The 14,106-nt window shown below is 45.3% G+C and overlaps 1 protein-coding gene across 1 annotated transcript in view; it reads left to right on the top strand.

Moving 5' to 3' along the window:
* Positions 1-14,106, top strand: part of LOC146891081 (uncharacterized) — a 135,160-nt gene extending 121,054 nt beyond the window's left edge. Inside the window, exons 3-4 of the transcript XR_014998014.2 lie at positions 12,898-12,968; positions 13,514-14,106. The gene's annotated coding sequence lies outside the window, so the exon portion shown is untranslated. The remainder of the gene's footprint in view (positions 1-12,897; positions 12,969-13,513) is intronic.

Below are 14,106 nucleotides of genomic sequence, written 5' to 3'. Positions count from 1 at the left end.
ACGCAGGATAAAGAAGGCAGGGAAGGGTTATTTTCTTCCTTATGATTTTGTATGTGTTACTTTTGTAATTTTAAAGCAATGTATCTCTATGTGTGTATGTAGGTGTTCACATGCTCATTTATGTGCAGATACCTGTGTTTGTGTGTGTGTGCATGTATATATGTTTGTGTATGAATGTGGAGGCCAAAAGTCAACTAGAAGTTCCTCAGGAGTCACCCACTTTCCATTTTGGAAGCCTGGTCTCTCATTGGCTGGCCAGTGAGCTCCAGAGATCCATGTATTTTCACCTCCTCAAGGCTAGAAATACAAGCACATGGCAATGCACCTAACTATTTTATATGTGTTCAGGGGATCTGACCTTATGTCCTCACGTTCACAAAGCAAGAACCTTACCAACAAAGCTCTCCCTGGACCCAAAGCTAGACTCCGCAGCTGTGATGGGTCGCAGACATCACCAGCAGGCAGGATGAGTCTAGAATACGTCAGGTTGAGTCATAAGCTCATGGCCAAGTGCCCCAGATAAACATTCTCTTTTTCTTCTCTAGTCAAGTCTGTGCTGGCAAAAAGAAAATGGAGGCTGATATTTCCTGGGGGCACCCAAGAGGTCATTCTAGACTCTAGAGTTCCACTGCATACACAGAGGACATTGGGAAAGGAGGGCGGCCACATCACCATCTCTGCTCATCTCATTTCTTTTCTGTGTTCCCTTCCTCCTCTTCTCCTCCCCTCTCTCAGACGTTTGGGCCCCTTTCTTCCTTCCTTTTCTTGTTCTGCCATTCGTTTGGTTGTCCCTCTGCTTATCCATCCAATAAATACACGATTAACGGGCAGATGTTGCTCCAGAGGTGCAGTCCCTGCTAATGGGACTGATGAAAAAGACCAACGTAGATGCACATGCCTTGCCCTTGGAGCTGCAGGAGCGGACAATGCGGGAAATACATAAGCCGCACGGCATGTCAGGTGGTGCTAAGTCAATAGAGAAAAAGAGATATGGAGAAGGGACACAGCAGGTGACAGCAGGGGCAGGGATGGTCTCCCTGGGGGATGTGTCAGCATTTTCAAGAAGCCCTGGGTCTGGGGAAGGTCAAGTTACTGAGGATACGGCACATTCTAAGATGTACGTGCAGAGGCCCCAAGATGAGACTGAACCATGTTTGCTTATGGCACAGCAAAGAGGCTGCTGAGGAGGTGGCACTGAGAGGCAGAAGCAAAGAGCAGTTGTTTGGCAGGAGTTTGCAGGGTCTCAGGGGTCGAGGCAAGGCTTTGCCTTTGATGTTGCTATATAAGTGACTGTGGAAGCCTTTGAATGAGGGTATGTGCGTCACAGTGAACGATGTGCAGCTTACCCGGTCTTATCTTATCTTGTCTATCTTGTCTATCTGTCTGTCTGTCTGTCTGTCTATCTATCTATCTATCTATCTATCTATCTATCTATCTATCTATCTATTTATCTAAATATCTATCTATTTGCTGTGGTAATTCTGAGGAGCAAGGGCTCAGTTCTTAAGAAGTATGTAGCTCAACGGAAGACAAACTTCCAGAAACATTTATAAGATTATTTCTTCCTTACAGCCCCTTCCATTCTCGGGAGTTCCTCCTCACTTTTCCTTAATTGACATTCACTCTGCTAAAAATAAGATTTATGAAGGTCAAACGAAATGCCACAAATCCTGTGATAGGGTGGGCCTGAGGGTATCAAGAAGAGAGATTGTTAAGATGGGATGCGGGGGAGCACTGGGTTTCCACCCAGTGATATCTTCTGAACTGAAGCTTGAAATTTGAATGGAACTAGAATGCAGGTGAGTGGAACTTTTGGAGAATCTTTTTAAGAGGGTTCTCACTGCATATAAGCCTGAGGTAGCCCGAGATCCCTGAGGCAGAGAGTGGAGCAAGACAGTGAGTGTTACTGACAATGTTAGTGCTGTAACAGTGATAAACGGGCTAGGAAAATAGCAACGGAGCCCAGGTAGTTGATGTAGAGTGATGGAGGATGTTTGAGACAATCAGTAAAGCTTGCGAAGAGATGAGCAAGGGGAGAGATGAGGCCTCAGGATTGGAGAAAAAACATTCTTGGGCAGAGGAGATAGCAAGAACAGTGGTGAAACAAGGATGGTCAGATCAGTGAAGAGGTACAGCAAGGATGAGGATGGAGGTCTCTAGGTCCTTAGGGCTCTGTGGAATGTGCTAGAGACTTGGACATTTCCTCGAAGTATGAGGAATTTGGAACTGGTGGCATATGATTAGAATTATGGTGCAGGTAGAACAAAGGGTGGAGACCAAGACTCCAAGCAAAGAGACCAGGAGACAGTTGCTATAGATATCTTGGGGGTTTCCAAGAGAGTAGTACGAGTAGGTATATCATAATTGGGCCCATATTGAAGGGGATCCACAGAGCTCTGAGACTGTCTGCTTTATCCCACCACGAGGATGCAGAAACAAAACAGTGTGATTCCTGTTGCCAACGCGTTTATGTCTCTGTTGGAAGAGACACAAGCAAAAGAGACCTCTGTAAGTTCATTAAGATATGCAGAGAGCCTATAAGCCACATCACAGACAGAGGCTAGGAATAGGTTCACACAGGCTGAACCCTGAGGAAGGATATTTGTTCAGTGCGGAGGAGAGTCATGCTTTCAGAGGACAGGGAGCATGAAAAGCTCTTGGGCTTGCTCAGCGGTCTTCTCCACTGATGAGGCTGGGAAACCTGGTCTGACTGTGTTCTCTGATGGGAATGCCAGTCCCTGCATCCCCAAACTATATTTAACAGACTACAAAGAAAAATAGCAGCATGGTCTATTTTGGGTCTTATAAGCTTCCAGTTTGAAGCAAGAGGTGCCTCAGGGGGTGTAGCAAGATGTCTCCAAACTGTGGTGGAGAGATGAGGAGGATTGAAGTACCGCAAGGCTGGGCTTGGGTGGTTTGAATAGGGTTTGGACTAGTTTAACAGGACTCACCGGGACAGGTGTCATGTTAATAGAGATGATGGTGGTCACCCCTCTCCATGTGTTCTTTAGCACCAGCTCAAGAATAGAAATAAGTCTGTATTGATTAAGGTTAGGGAGACAGGGTCCATCCTCCTTTGGAGATAGCCTATGGCAAACAGGGAGACTTTGCAAAGATTCCCGCAGGCGAAGGTGATGCCTAGATGAGAGTTATCCCTGGTTACTCCAGAAGACAGAGCAGATAAGGCAAGACAGCCCCGGGGGACCGAGCGGGCTAGGAGGCTTCCATAAACCTCCGCCATGATCTTCGCTGTTGAACTTCCTTTGGGGACGTACACCAGGTTGCACTGGGAAACTCAGGTGAGGTAACAAGAGACAATGGTTGGGAAGTACGTCCCAGAACCTTCTGCTACAGCTTGGGCCAGCACCATCTCCCTGTACAGCTTCCAATCTCTATTGGCAGCTGCCCTAGGAACTGGCTTCGGGCGAGTTCCCGGGGTAAAAGGTGCACCCTGGGTGTGGCAGACCAGGCTTCCTTTTGAAGGCTCACCCTTGCATCTCAACCCAGCCAGGCCTCCCTCTGCTGAGTAACAATCAGCTACAATCTGCCAGCAAAGAGCTCTTGCGACATGCCATGCCAGGCTGCCAGGTAAACGGCCAGTGTGTATGCCCAGAGCTGTGTGCTTACGTCTGTCTTCCAGGGAACCCTCCCTCCCCTCTGGCCTCCAGGCTGTGCCTCCACCCTGCTTTCTATCTTGTTCTCGAAGGCTGCCAGTCCTTCCCTGGGAACCAGGTCAAGATCCCTAGCTGGCAGGTGTCATAAGACATGAATCAGGGCCCTACAAGGAGAAGGCGGGAGATGTGGGCCAAGGCCAAACCGGAAGGTTTAGTGAATGATTGATCTGGTCAACAGCCATTATTCACTAAGCTAAGAATCTGCATATGACGGGATCTCTCTTTGTGTGAGAAGTTCAGGTAGCTGAAAAATCTCACATTTTTTGTCAAGAATTTGCTTTCTCGTGCCTTCAGTGGGGAACTGAATTTCAGACAGGAGTGAAGTTCAGATGATGGAAAGGTAGCTGCCCCTTGTGTGTGGTACTTAGATAAAATTCATCGATTTAGAGGTATTTTAAGAGTCTAAGGGTGGCTGAGTTTTCCTAACATTTACTGTCTAAACTGTTGAGAGCCCGGTGTCCAGCTGACCTCCCATTCTCATGTTCATTTGATTAAATATATTATAAGTGTATGCGATCTAGGCTGCTGGAATTTCATAAGGGTTAAGTCTGGGCCCCTGATCTTGGACCTCAGGCTCAGAGCATAATACTGGGGTCAGATATAATATTTAGAAATGATGAGGGATAGTGCATTCAAGGGTCACTGAGAAGCAATTCATGTTGATATAGATAGCCAAGCAATGATTTTGTGAGGATATGCAGCCTTAACTGAGCCTAGAAAGGTCCATAGGAATGGGTATTCTATAGTTAGTGATCAAACGGTTGGACTTGGATTATTCCAGTGTTCACTATACATAGTTAATTCATTTGGAACATTTGGTCAAAAGAGTTCACCAGCATCACAGGAAAGCTTATTCCAAGCATTTTAGTAATGTCCCCCTGCTACCCCTCTACCGGGGAGGGGACTCCATGGTTGGAACCCTTTACGAAGTGGTTTATAGTGTGAAGAGCTGAGAAACCATTATGGATGATGATCTGCAAAGCTAATGAGATGAATCAGCATATTAAGACGCTGAGCTGTGCCATTCTTACAACTTTTCTCCTTGCAAACTGCCGTATTCCTTCGGGGTGAGGATGGTTTCTTATTCATCTCTCTATCTTCAGTCCATCTGATTGCTACCCATCTGATCGCTCCCTTCACACTTTTCGTCATTGGTTGACTGTCTGCCAAGTAAGCATTCGCAGACGACTAACACATGATCTCATGAGTGGAGCAAGACAGTCTGGAGAGTGCTAGGTTGGGAGAAGCAGGATTTTGGGAGCCCGAGGTCACTGTCTCTAGACCTCGGATGTGGAGGAGAGTGGCTGGTGTGCTCATGCGGGCTGAGGGATTCTTCCAGAGAAAGGAATAGAGGTAGCAAAGACCGGCAAGAACACTGTGTTAATTTTTTAGGGCATCAGTAATAATGAACCACAACCTGAAAGGCCAAAACAACCACAGATATGGAGGGCAGAAACGTAAGATTCAAGTGTTGTAGGTCAGGCTCCCATTTAAGACTCTAGGGGTAAGCCTGTTGGGTGCCTTTCTTTGAGCTCATTGGTGTTGCTCTCACTCCTTCAGTTTCCTTGGCTTATGGATCCATCACTTTTATTTCAGCCTCCTTGTCTTGTGTCTGTCTCTATCTCTTCCTATAAGAGCATCAGGCACATTGGATTGGGACCCATTTAATTAAGTGTGATATCATCTTCACTTGATCATATCCACAAAGGCCTTATCTTCCACCAAGATCCCATTTGTGCAACCCAGGAGTAGTGTCTCTAACATTGCTTTGAGGAGGTACACACTGATAACAACTGATATTCAACTGATAACACAATCTTTGAAAAAAAAACCCCTCATTTTGACTGTAGCACACAACTGAGTGTGGATGATAAGGGAGACGAAATTGTAGAATCTTAACTTCTTGGTTAAGCTTTGAGAATTAGCATATAGGTGACGGGGGCTAGCGAGTTAAAAAAGACAGAGATTGTCTTTTACTTTTGTGTATGGTGCTGGGACTTGAACCCATGTCCTTGGGTATTCGAGGTAAGCATTCTGCCGCGGAGTTAATTCTCAGCCCTAAATATTATCTTCTACTGGTGATACCCTCTGTAGAGATCCCTTCTCTCTTTGTAGTAAAAGATCTCAGTGGGCTCCAAAGAGTAAGATGCTCTTGTCATCTTCCTCTGCTGCTCATAACGAGACTCGGAGCAGTTAGAGATGCTGGGTCTCATCCCTGGAAAGGTGCCTCTCATCATGTCTCTGTGGAACTGGCTGGCGCTTTCTGCGAGATGCTCGTTAGTGTGATGGGGAAGACAGAGGAAAGGAATGGCGTTTAGACTGTCGCACGGAGGCACTCACAAAGATGTTGCCGAAGGTTCATGGTGCTGTTCTGGTGTACTTCCCTTGAAATCCTTCTTGAAAGACAGAGATGTAAAAGAATGAATGAGATGAAACTGACAGAGACAACATTTCAGAAGTTACAGTGGGCTTAGATGTGACAGAAGGCAAATGTGTGTCTCAAGAAAAGGGGGAAAAAACAAACCCAAAAGAAAACTTCAGGGAAGAAAGGAAGGAAGAAAAAAAAATCCAATACCTTGCCCTGTGGAACTCACTGGAGGCAAACTTGCTTTGCAATGTGTTTGTCTTTTGAGTGAGTAAGAGTTCAGAGGCAAGTTCAAACACACAGAAGTGCGCTATGAAAGCAGAGCGTTAACCCTGGGGAGAGCTCAGGAGAAGAGGTGACTTCTTACATAACACTCTGTTTTTTCCTTTGGAATCTCGTTGCTCAAAAAAAAAAAAAAAAAGGCAAAAGAGACTAGATCACAGCAGGTACCTCTTCACACCACTGCAGCCTTGGAAATGGCTTGGGAGGGAATTGTCTAAGAATGAGAACGAAGGTAGTGGTCTCATCTATTTATTTTTTTATCTATCTATCTATCTATCTATCTATCTATCTATCTATCTATCTATCTATCTATTTAATGGTGGTATAGAGATGCTCCCTAGCAAAATTCACATTATTTAGAATCAGGTAGGAGATCAGTGAATACCCACCTGTTTAATATGTCCTCATTATGTGCTAGGTTTACGTGAAAGGGTGAATATTATCACTTGTGGTGTGAAGACAGACATGTGCTTCCGGGCTGCCAGTTTGGTGTTAAGCCTGGTACTTAAAGTAGAAAGTTCTAGTTGATGAGCTTTGCCAAGTGTCGGGGTGGAAGGAATCCATTCTACTCTTCCAACACGTCTGTGTGGCTGTTGTTGGCATTGGCTCAACTTTACATATGAGTAAATGGAGGCACTGGAAATTATAGACACGCCCAGTGTCACAAAGTTAGAAAGTGGTGGGGCTGGACTAGCAGAGGAGCTCATTGGTAGACGACATGCTTACGGTGTGATGCTCTTGACTACATCTTAAGCCCTAAATAAAACATAATGATGACAATAAAGAAAAAGCATCAACATAAGAGAGTAGGGCCAAGAGTTGGCCCAAGAAGCCTGCTCTAGCCCCAAGAGCCCTACAGCCACATACAATCCTAATGCACCTATAAGCTTGGCTTCGCACCTGCCAAACACTGGCACTGTTGATTGATGTTTTTAAGGAAAAGAAAAGAGCTGTGGCAAGTGAATGAGATAAGGAAGTGTAGGAGAGAAAGCAGCAGGGTTCTGAAGATGGGTTAGGTGCTTCTTCCGGGATGTGAGGGAATACTGAACTGTGAAACCACAGAGACTCAGTCAGAACAAACCACGTTAGCTGAAGTGATGCAGATTCCCTTTTTACACTGGGAAGTAGATCAACAAGGAGACCCTGGATAGGTCTTGATACTTGCTGGTCTACATGGATTCAATAATATGGTGGAACTCTGGAGAATAAGGCTGGGGATGTTAAGAGGTGGTGAACGGCCTCTGGTGCTTAGCCCACTTCTTAGACTCAGTAACAGAGATGTCTCTGAGTATCCATGCGGGAGTGGTCCAGGACCCTCCTGCAGATAGCAAAGTCCTCAATTTTCTTCTATAAAACAATACAGTATTTACACATAACATACTCTCAATTTCACACACCTCCATATACTTCAAACCAGCTCCACATAGCTCCTCATACCTCCTTCATCATCAGTCCTATATAAACACCTGCTATCCTGTATGATTTTTGGAAAAGTAGAAAAAAAATAAGAGTTGTACATGTTCAGTACTGATGTATTTATTTTTCAAATATTCTTTTGGTCTGGAATGTGCAGATATGGAACTATTTTAGGATTATCTCTATGGAATTCTTTCAACAACATTTGTGTATGTGTGTGTGTGTGTGTGTGTGTAGGTATGTGTAGGTACATGTGTGTGACACTTACGCATGTGTGTCCACTTACATGTGGAGGCCAGAAGAACACCTCACAAGTGATCCTCAGGTATATTGTACTGTGAATTTTCTTCATTAGCCTATTAGATGAGATTGGCTGGCCAGGGAACTCCAGGGGTCTTCTTGTCTCCACCTCCCATTTCTGGGATTACAAGCCTGTGCCACCATACTTGAAAGTTTTACTTGAGTTCTGGGTCAAACTCAGGTCCTTGTGCTTGTGAGGCACAAGGCTGTGTAAGCCTTCCCCTAGCCCAGCCCAAACTATTCTGTAGCACTGAGCAAGCATCGGGGTAGCAGCAAATGAGATGGGATCGCTATCCTCATGAAGGTCGCCACTTAGTAAGGAAATGGATTAGATCAGGTGTTCGACATATTTATTGACATATTTACAGGCTGTAAAAGTAGAAGAGTAATGAACAAAAGTTTGGTTGGGTCATAGTACAGTATACAGGGGGGCACTACCGTAATGGACACAGTGACTGCATGTCTTTTCCTTAGTGAACGATTTAGCAGGATCTTTTGGCTGTCACTGAGTGATGGCCAGTGCCTTGCTTTACAGAACTTTAGTGTAAGTGACACTGAGCAAGGAACAGTGGCCATCTTAGTAGGCTTAAAGGGCTTCCTTCTCGCACGGCCTCTGATGGCTTTGGTGGCCGTGTTTTGACTTCATCTAAACCCATGTTCCTTTCCTAAAAGACCCAGATCCAGGTGTCACTTAGCAGTCACACTTTCTGATAGGTGGGCGTAATGAATGCCGAGTCTAGGTCTCGCTCTTACCCTGACTTTTATCCTCTGGCTGACGGATAAAGGAAATGGTGCTTTGGAGTATAGGAAGCCTCAGATGGAAGGAGACTTCATCCCTGAACAGGTCTGCTGAAGACACTGGATCCTACACAATGAACAACAATAGGAGGGGAAAATAAGCTTTGCGGTCAGCCAATGGTGTTCAGAGAAATCTACCCAATCTCTTCCATTTTTGGGAACGAAGTCTGACAATAAAGGAACAGTGTGGACCCTGTACCTAGTGTATAGAGGTGAATAAGAAATAATTCTATAGTTCATAGGCCAGCCCTGCAAGAAAAGAAGTATGCTGTCCCAAATGTTGAACGTTATCCCTAAGAGACTAAATTTCATTGTGTAGTATTATTTTATGTCTGAGGTAATACTATAGTACATAACTGTAAGCATCAATGGGAGGATCTTTTGTTTATTCATTCAACAGTTGCGGGGCAACTTTCAGAGACCCTGGAGATACAGAAGTAAAGAGCATGGGTCATGGTCTTTGCCCTCATGAAGGCTGTGTTTTTCCGTGTCTGTGGGGAGAGAATAAACAACCCCTGTAGAGCGTGGAGAGCATCCACAAGAAGAACGATGTGGGCGAGAAACCAAACCTGAGAGAGAAAAGCCTTCAGGAAAGCACTCTACCTGCATCTTGGACTGAGAGTACTCTGGCTGTGGCAAATGCACCATGGCGAGGATTCTGCCTCAGCCTCACTTTGCAGTCCTGTCCTGTTGCCCCAGCGTTCGACTCAGGACTCCACTGCCCGCCGTCTTGCTTTACATGGATGTCCTGGATCACGTGAAACGCCACACACCTCAACATGAATGTGGCAATTGTCTTTTCCTCTCTTACCCCTCAGCTTGGCTCTGTTGATTGTCCTCAATCTCAGCATCACTCACCCATCTCAATGTCAGTTTGGGTATCTTCCTCATATTTAGCTTCACCACTCAAATCTTGCTGAACTTATTATGTGTAGCTTTGAATCCCACCCCATCCCCATTTCCATCAAAACCCAGCCCCCAATTGCCATTTTCCTTCCCTTCAACAATGTCATAGTTTGTCTAAAAAGGAAGCCAAGACTCAGAGTGGGGACAGTCCATTTCTTGGGGTCCAGCAGGAAAGGTAGTAGTGTTTTTCATTTTCCTCAGGAATTCTGCTTTTGAGAGCCCTTTCCTTTTGTCAGGAGGAGAGATGTGCAAATACTACCCCTGGCTACACTTTTTGACCCTGAGGGCTAGCTTGTTAGTGGATGTCATTGTCATCCATTTATGCAAAATCCTGTTAGAGCCTGACCCGGAGTCTGAATAGGAGCCACACACTACTCAGTTGCCTCCCACATAGAGAAGGGTGCTAACATTGCTGCTCTGCCCTTACCATTATCAGGTAAGTCACTTGTCACCAGTGAGGTTGGGGGAGGGACTAGCAGTGATGGCTTTACACAGAATGTTCAACCCTAGTGCGAACATTAGCCTGAAGAAGAAGATGGCCTTACATTATTTTAATTGTTTCTCTGGAGCCACACACTGTGAATCTGTGGATTTAAGTAACCTTGGCCTGAAAGGAGTCAAGAAAATTTGGATGTGCACTAAACATGGCCAAGGTTTTTAATTCTTATCATTCGCTCGTGAAGAATACAGTGTAGCAACTTCTTACACAGAATTGTCAATATTTTAGAGATTATAAGTAACCTAGGGATGAATTAAAGTACACAGGACTATGTTTATATGCTACGTGCAAATATTAGACTTCTATTTTTATGATTGTACTACTAAAATGTTCTTAACCTTTTCAAATTTCAGGCTGGGCGGTGGTGGTGCATACCTTTAGGAAGCAGAGGCAGGAGAATCTCTGAGTTCAAGGCCAGCCTGATCTACAAACAAAAAAGAATTTCATATGTGTATACATTGAAAGATGAGTCTGTCCCTTCCCACGTTCATATCTTTTTTTTATTTCCCAAACCACTGAATCTCATTAGTACTGCCCATATGCGTATTGGTGTGGGATCATTCACTCAAGTGTGAGAAACTTACTCTTGTGGAGGCCACAATTGTTAGAGACTGATGATTGTCTCTTTACTTGCAGCTCTCAGCTGCCAGCAGCACTTCAATGAGGGGTGAGAAAGACCTTTCAGCTGACTTGGTTTTGTAACGATGGAAATAACCACAGCTTATGAGTCAGGAGGGCAGTGGCCATGCCATGTCTAGGGACAGCAGTTTATAGCACCCTTCTCCATCTTCTGGCTCTTCCATTACTGGTTACGTTCTCTGTGCTGTTTTCTGGGCCTGTGGGGGGAGGAGGGGAATGGGTAGAAAGATGTCCCATTTAGACGTGAGTACTCAGTCTCTTAGCTTCAGCGCTCTGACTCATTTTGAGTCTCTGTGTTGACTGCTGCCCCATGCAAAAAGCTTTTCTGACCAAGACAACCCATGTCTTTGGGTAGAAGGTAAATATGTAGAAGGGAATTTGACAACATCCCCGTTTAGCAAAAATAACAACAGCAGGCTCTCCCCCACAGTCCCAGACTTTTGAGCAAGACTACAGTACCAGGCATGAAATTCTCTGCTATGGAGGAGGCCTCAAACCCAATCAGAAAGAAGTTACGCCGTAAAAGTTGTGCCATGGTTGCACTGGTGAGACAGTCATGCCTGACTGAACAGTAGCATGCAAGGGCCAGTGCTGGGTAAGACCATTGCTGTCTTGTTGCCTGGCAACCTGTACAGCATCTTCCAGCACTGTGAAAGCTAGCCAGTGGGGAGAGAGCAAGTTTCCTTGTTTGTCTGGGATTGATTTCTCCATGTCCTATATCCAAAGTGAGAATCTTAAGCAATAGGGTCTAACCATCCAACACAACACTTTTGTTTGTGGGAGCTGAACATCCACAGATGTGTGTTATAGATGAAATTCTTTTCCTATTTTTTTAAGATTAAAATGTAATTACTTCATGCTTTAATACTTTTATACATGCTTGTTCTAACTTTCTGATGTGGAATCTGCAGATAGAGACAACTGATTGTACCTTAGTCAAGTGGCAGAAGACAGCAGTTCAGGTTTTAAGAGCCAGTGAGGAGAAGCAGAGCCCCCTATTTGGGTGAAAGCGGGGAAAGCCGACATGAGGCAGTAGAGACGTGAGGCCTGGGTCTGTGTGCAGTCAGTTATGTGGCCTGGGTCAGCAATTTCCAGATCTTCCAGTACTTTGGTTTTTTATCTGTGAAGTGTGTGCCCAGTGAAATGGCGAAAGATGCCTGGCTTGCTGAGCCGAAAGAGGTGCAGTGAGGATGTTTCAGGGCTCCCCACGACGGGAGGCAGAAATGCTTTGCAAGCCATGTTCTCTTTTCTTAGTTCTGTTATCACGGCCACATCACTTCCTGAGCTGCACAGTGACAGCCAAGAATTCAGTGGGGGAAGACATCTAAAGAGATTGACAAGCACAGCATCAGGGCCTGTAAGACACCTACCTATTCATGGTTCTTGGTAGGAACTCACGGTTTGAATGTCTCACTGACCTCCAAGTTTGGGTGATCTGTTTGGTTGAGTGTATCCATAGTTTACTCTTTCCTGTTATTCTTGATGCCCTAGATATTCTTCCAGGAACTCTGGACACGAGCAAGGCAGATCCCCTAAGCAGGTGGCCTTCCACGAGATGCCCTATTAAAGAAATAGTGTCTTAAACATTGCATTCCCACACTAGTCTGGGAGCCTCACTGTTTGCGCCCTATACCATGTGTTCCCTAGGGTATGTTTCCAGAGCAAGCCTATGAGAATGAAGCTTCCCCCACTTCTCGGTGGAAGCTGCTGAGATAGTTTCTGCGTGGTTATATCTTCTGAGGGAACAGACTTCAAAAGAATGGGATGTGGTGTAGTTGTAGATGCATATTAGAAACCAGAATGACTCAAGGGAGTCAGTGAACCATTGTAGACTCACCCTCACTGGATTAGGGGTGGGGAGGACAGAATTGTTTGGGGGGGACTCGGATCGGAACTTGAACGCATAAGGGTGAAGAGCAGGTGAAATATCCTGGTCCCTTGGAGAGATTTTTCAGCCCACTTAACATTTCTTCCCTTCTTTGTTTGCTTGCTTGTTTATGTGTGCATGTGCCATGAAGCCCTTGCAGTCAGAGAAGACCTGAAGTTCTCCCCTTCTACCATGCTGGTCCTGAGGATCCAAGTCAGACCGGTAGGTTTGCTGGCAGGAGCTCCTATCTGCTGAGCCATCTTACCAGCTGTTGCAGGGCAGCTGCGGGTGGGAACGACATTGCTACTCAGACTCGGGAGAGCTTTGTAAAGTGGGAAGGGAAGAGGAAAGAAGCGGAGAGAAGTGGAAGAAGGTGGAGGATGAAATTCCTCTTGTTCACAATTGAAGTTAGTGTATGAGTGCTGTGAAATTTGTCATGGGAAAAAAAAAAACCAACCCAGCAAAAGTCGTTCTCACAGTGACCTGTGATAGTTGAGTTTTGGTGTCAACTTGTTTGGGCTACAATGTCCAGCCCTCTGATCAAGCATTATTCTACATATTTCTGGACAGAAACTTTCTAAATGGAGCTAACATTGACAGCAGTAAATTGAATAAGGTCCATTCCCATTCATCGTGTAGGTAGGTGGCTTTTAGTCAAATCAGAAGAAAGTCTTAATAGAGAAAGACTGGCCTGGCGGGAGGAGGAATTCTGCATGTAGATAGCTTTGGACTTGAGATGAAATATTTTCTGGCTCTCCTTCCTGCAGGTATCTCCTGTGGAGTGTGAATTCACCAAAGTTACCAGTTCCAGCATTTCCTCAGAACATGTTTTCCTCCCTTCCCGCCTCTTCATTTGAAACCCCAACCAAACACATTCCTCAGAGAAGTGGGGGAAAGTAAAAAGCTTAATAGTAGGCCTGAGTTCATACTTTCAGAAAAAAGAATGGACAGACTATCAGTTCAGGATACCCACCAGGAGCATCCCCTTGTAGCTGCCTCAGCATCCTAAGATGGACACTGCAGGACAGAAAACCACTTCTCATAGGAAAACCTCTTTATTTCCAAAATGAGGACATCACCTGGTGGCTACTGCCAGCCCTGCTCAATTCACATCCACTACTACCAGGCCCTAGCAGTTCTCGCTGGCCGCTGGCCATTCCTACAGTTATCCAGTGTCAGCTACGCCTCGGGCCAGCAAGATCAACACGCAGATGGTTGAACCTTCTCTTCTCATCCCCGTCTTTAAGGTCCAACCTTTCTGCCCAATCCAATCTCTCAACTCACATTCCTGTCTTCACTAATTGAGCTTTCCATTCCCACTTTAGACACGTTAGCTGTTTCAGAGGTGCAATATGAACCT

The sequence above is a fragment of the Myodes glareolus genome, chromosome 19 (assembly GCF_982192425.1).
Source record: "Myodes glareolus chromosome 19, mMyoGla1.1, whole genome shotgun sequence".
In the NCBI taxonomy this organism is placed as follows: domain Eukaryota; kingdom Metazoa; phylum Chordata; class Mammalia; order Rodentia; family Cricetidae; genus Myodes; species Myodes glareolus.
The sequence above is the reverse complement of the archived record's forward strand: the minus strand, read 5'-3'. Positions and strand labels throughout refer to the sequence as shown.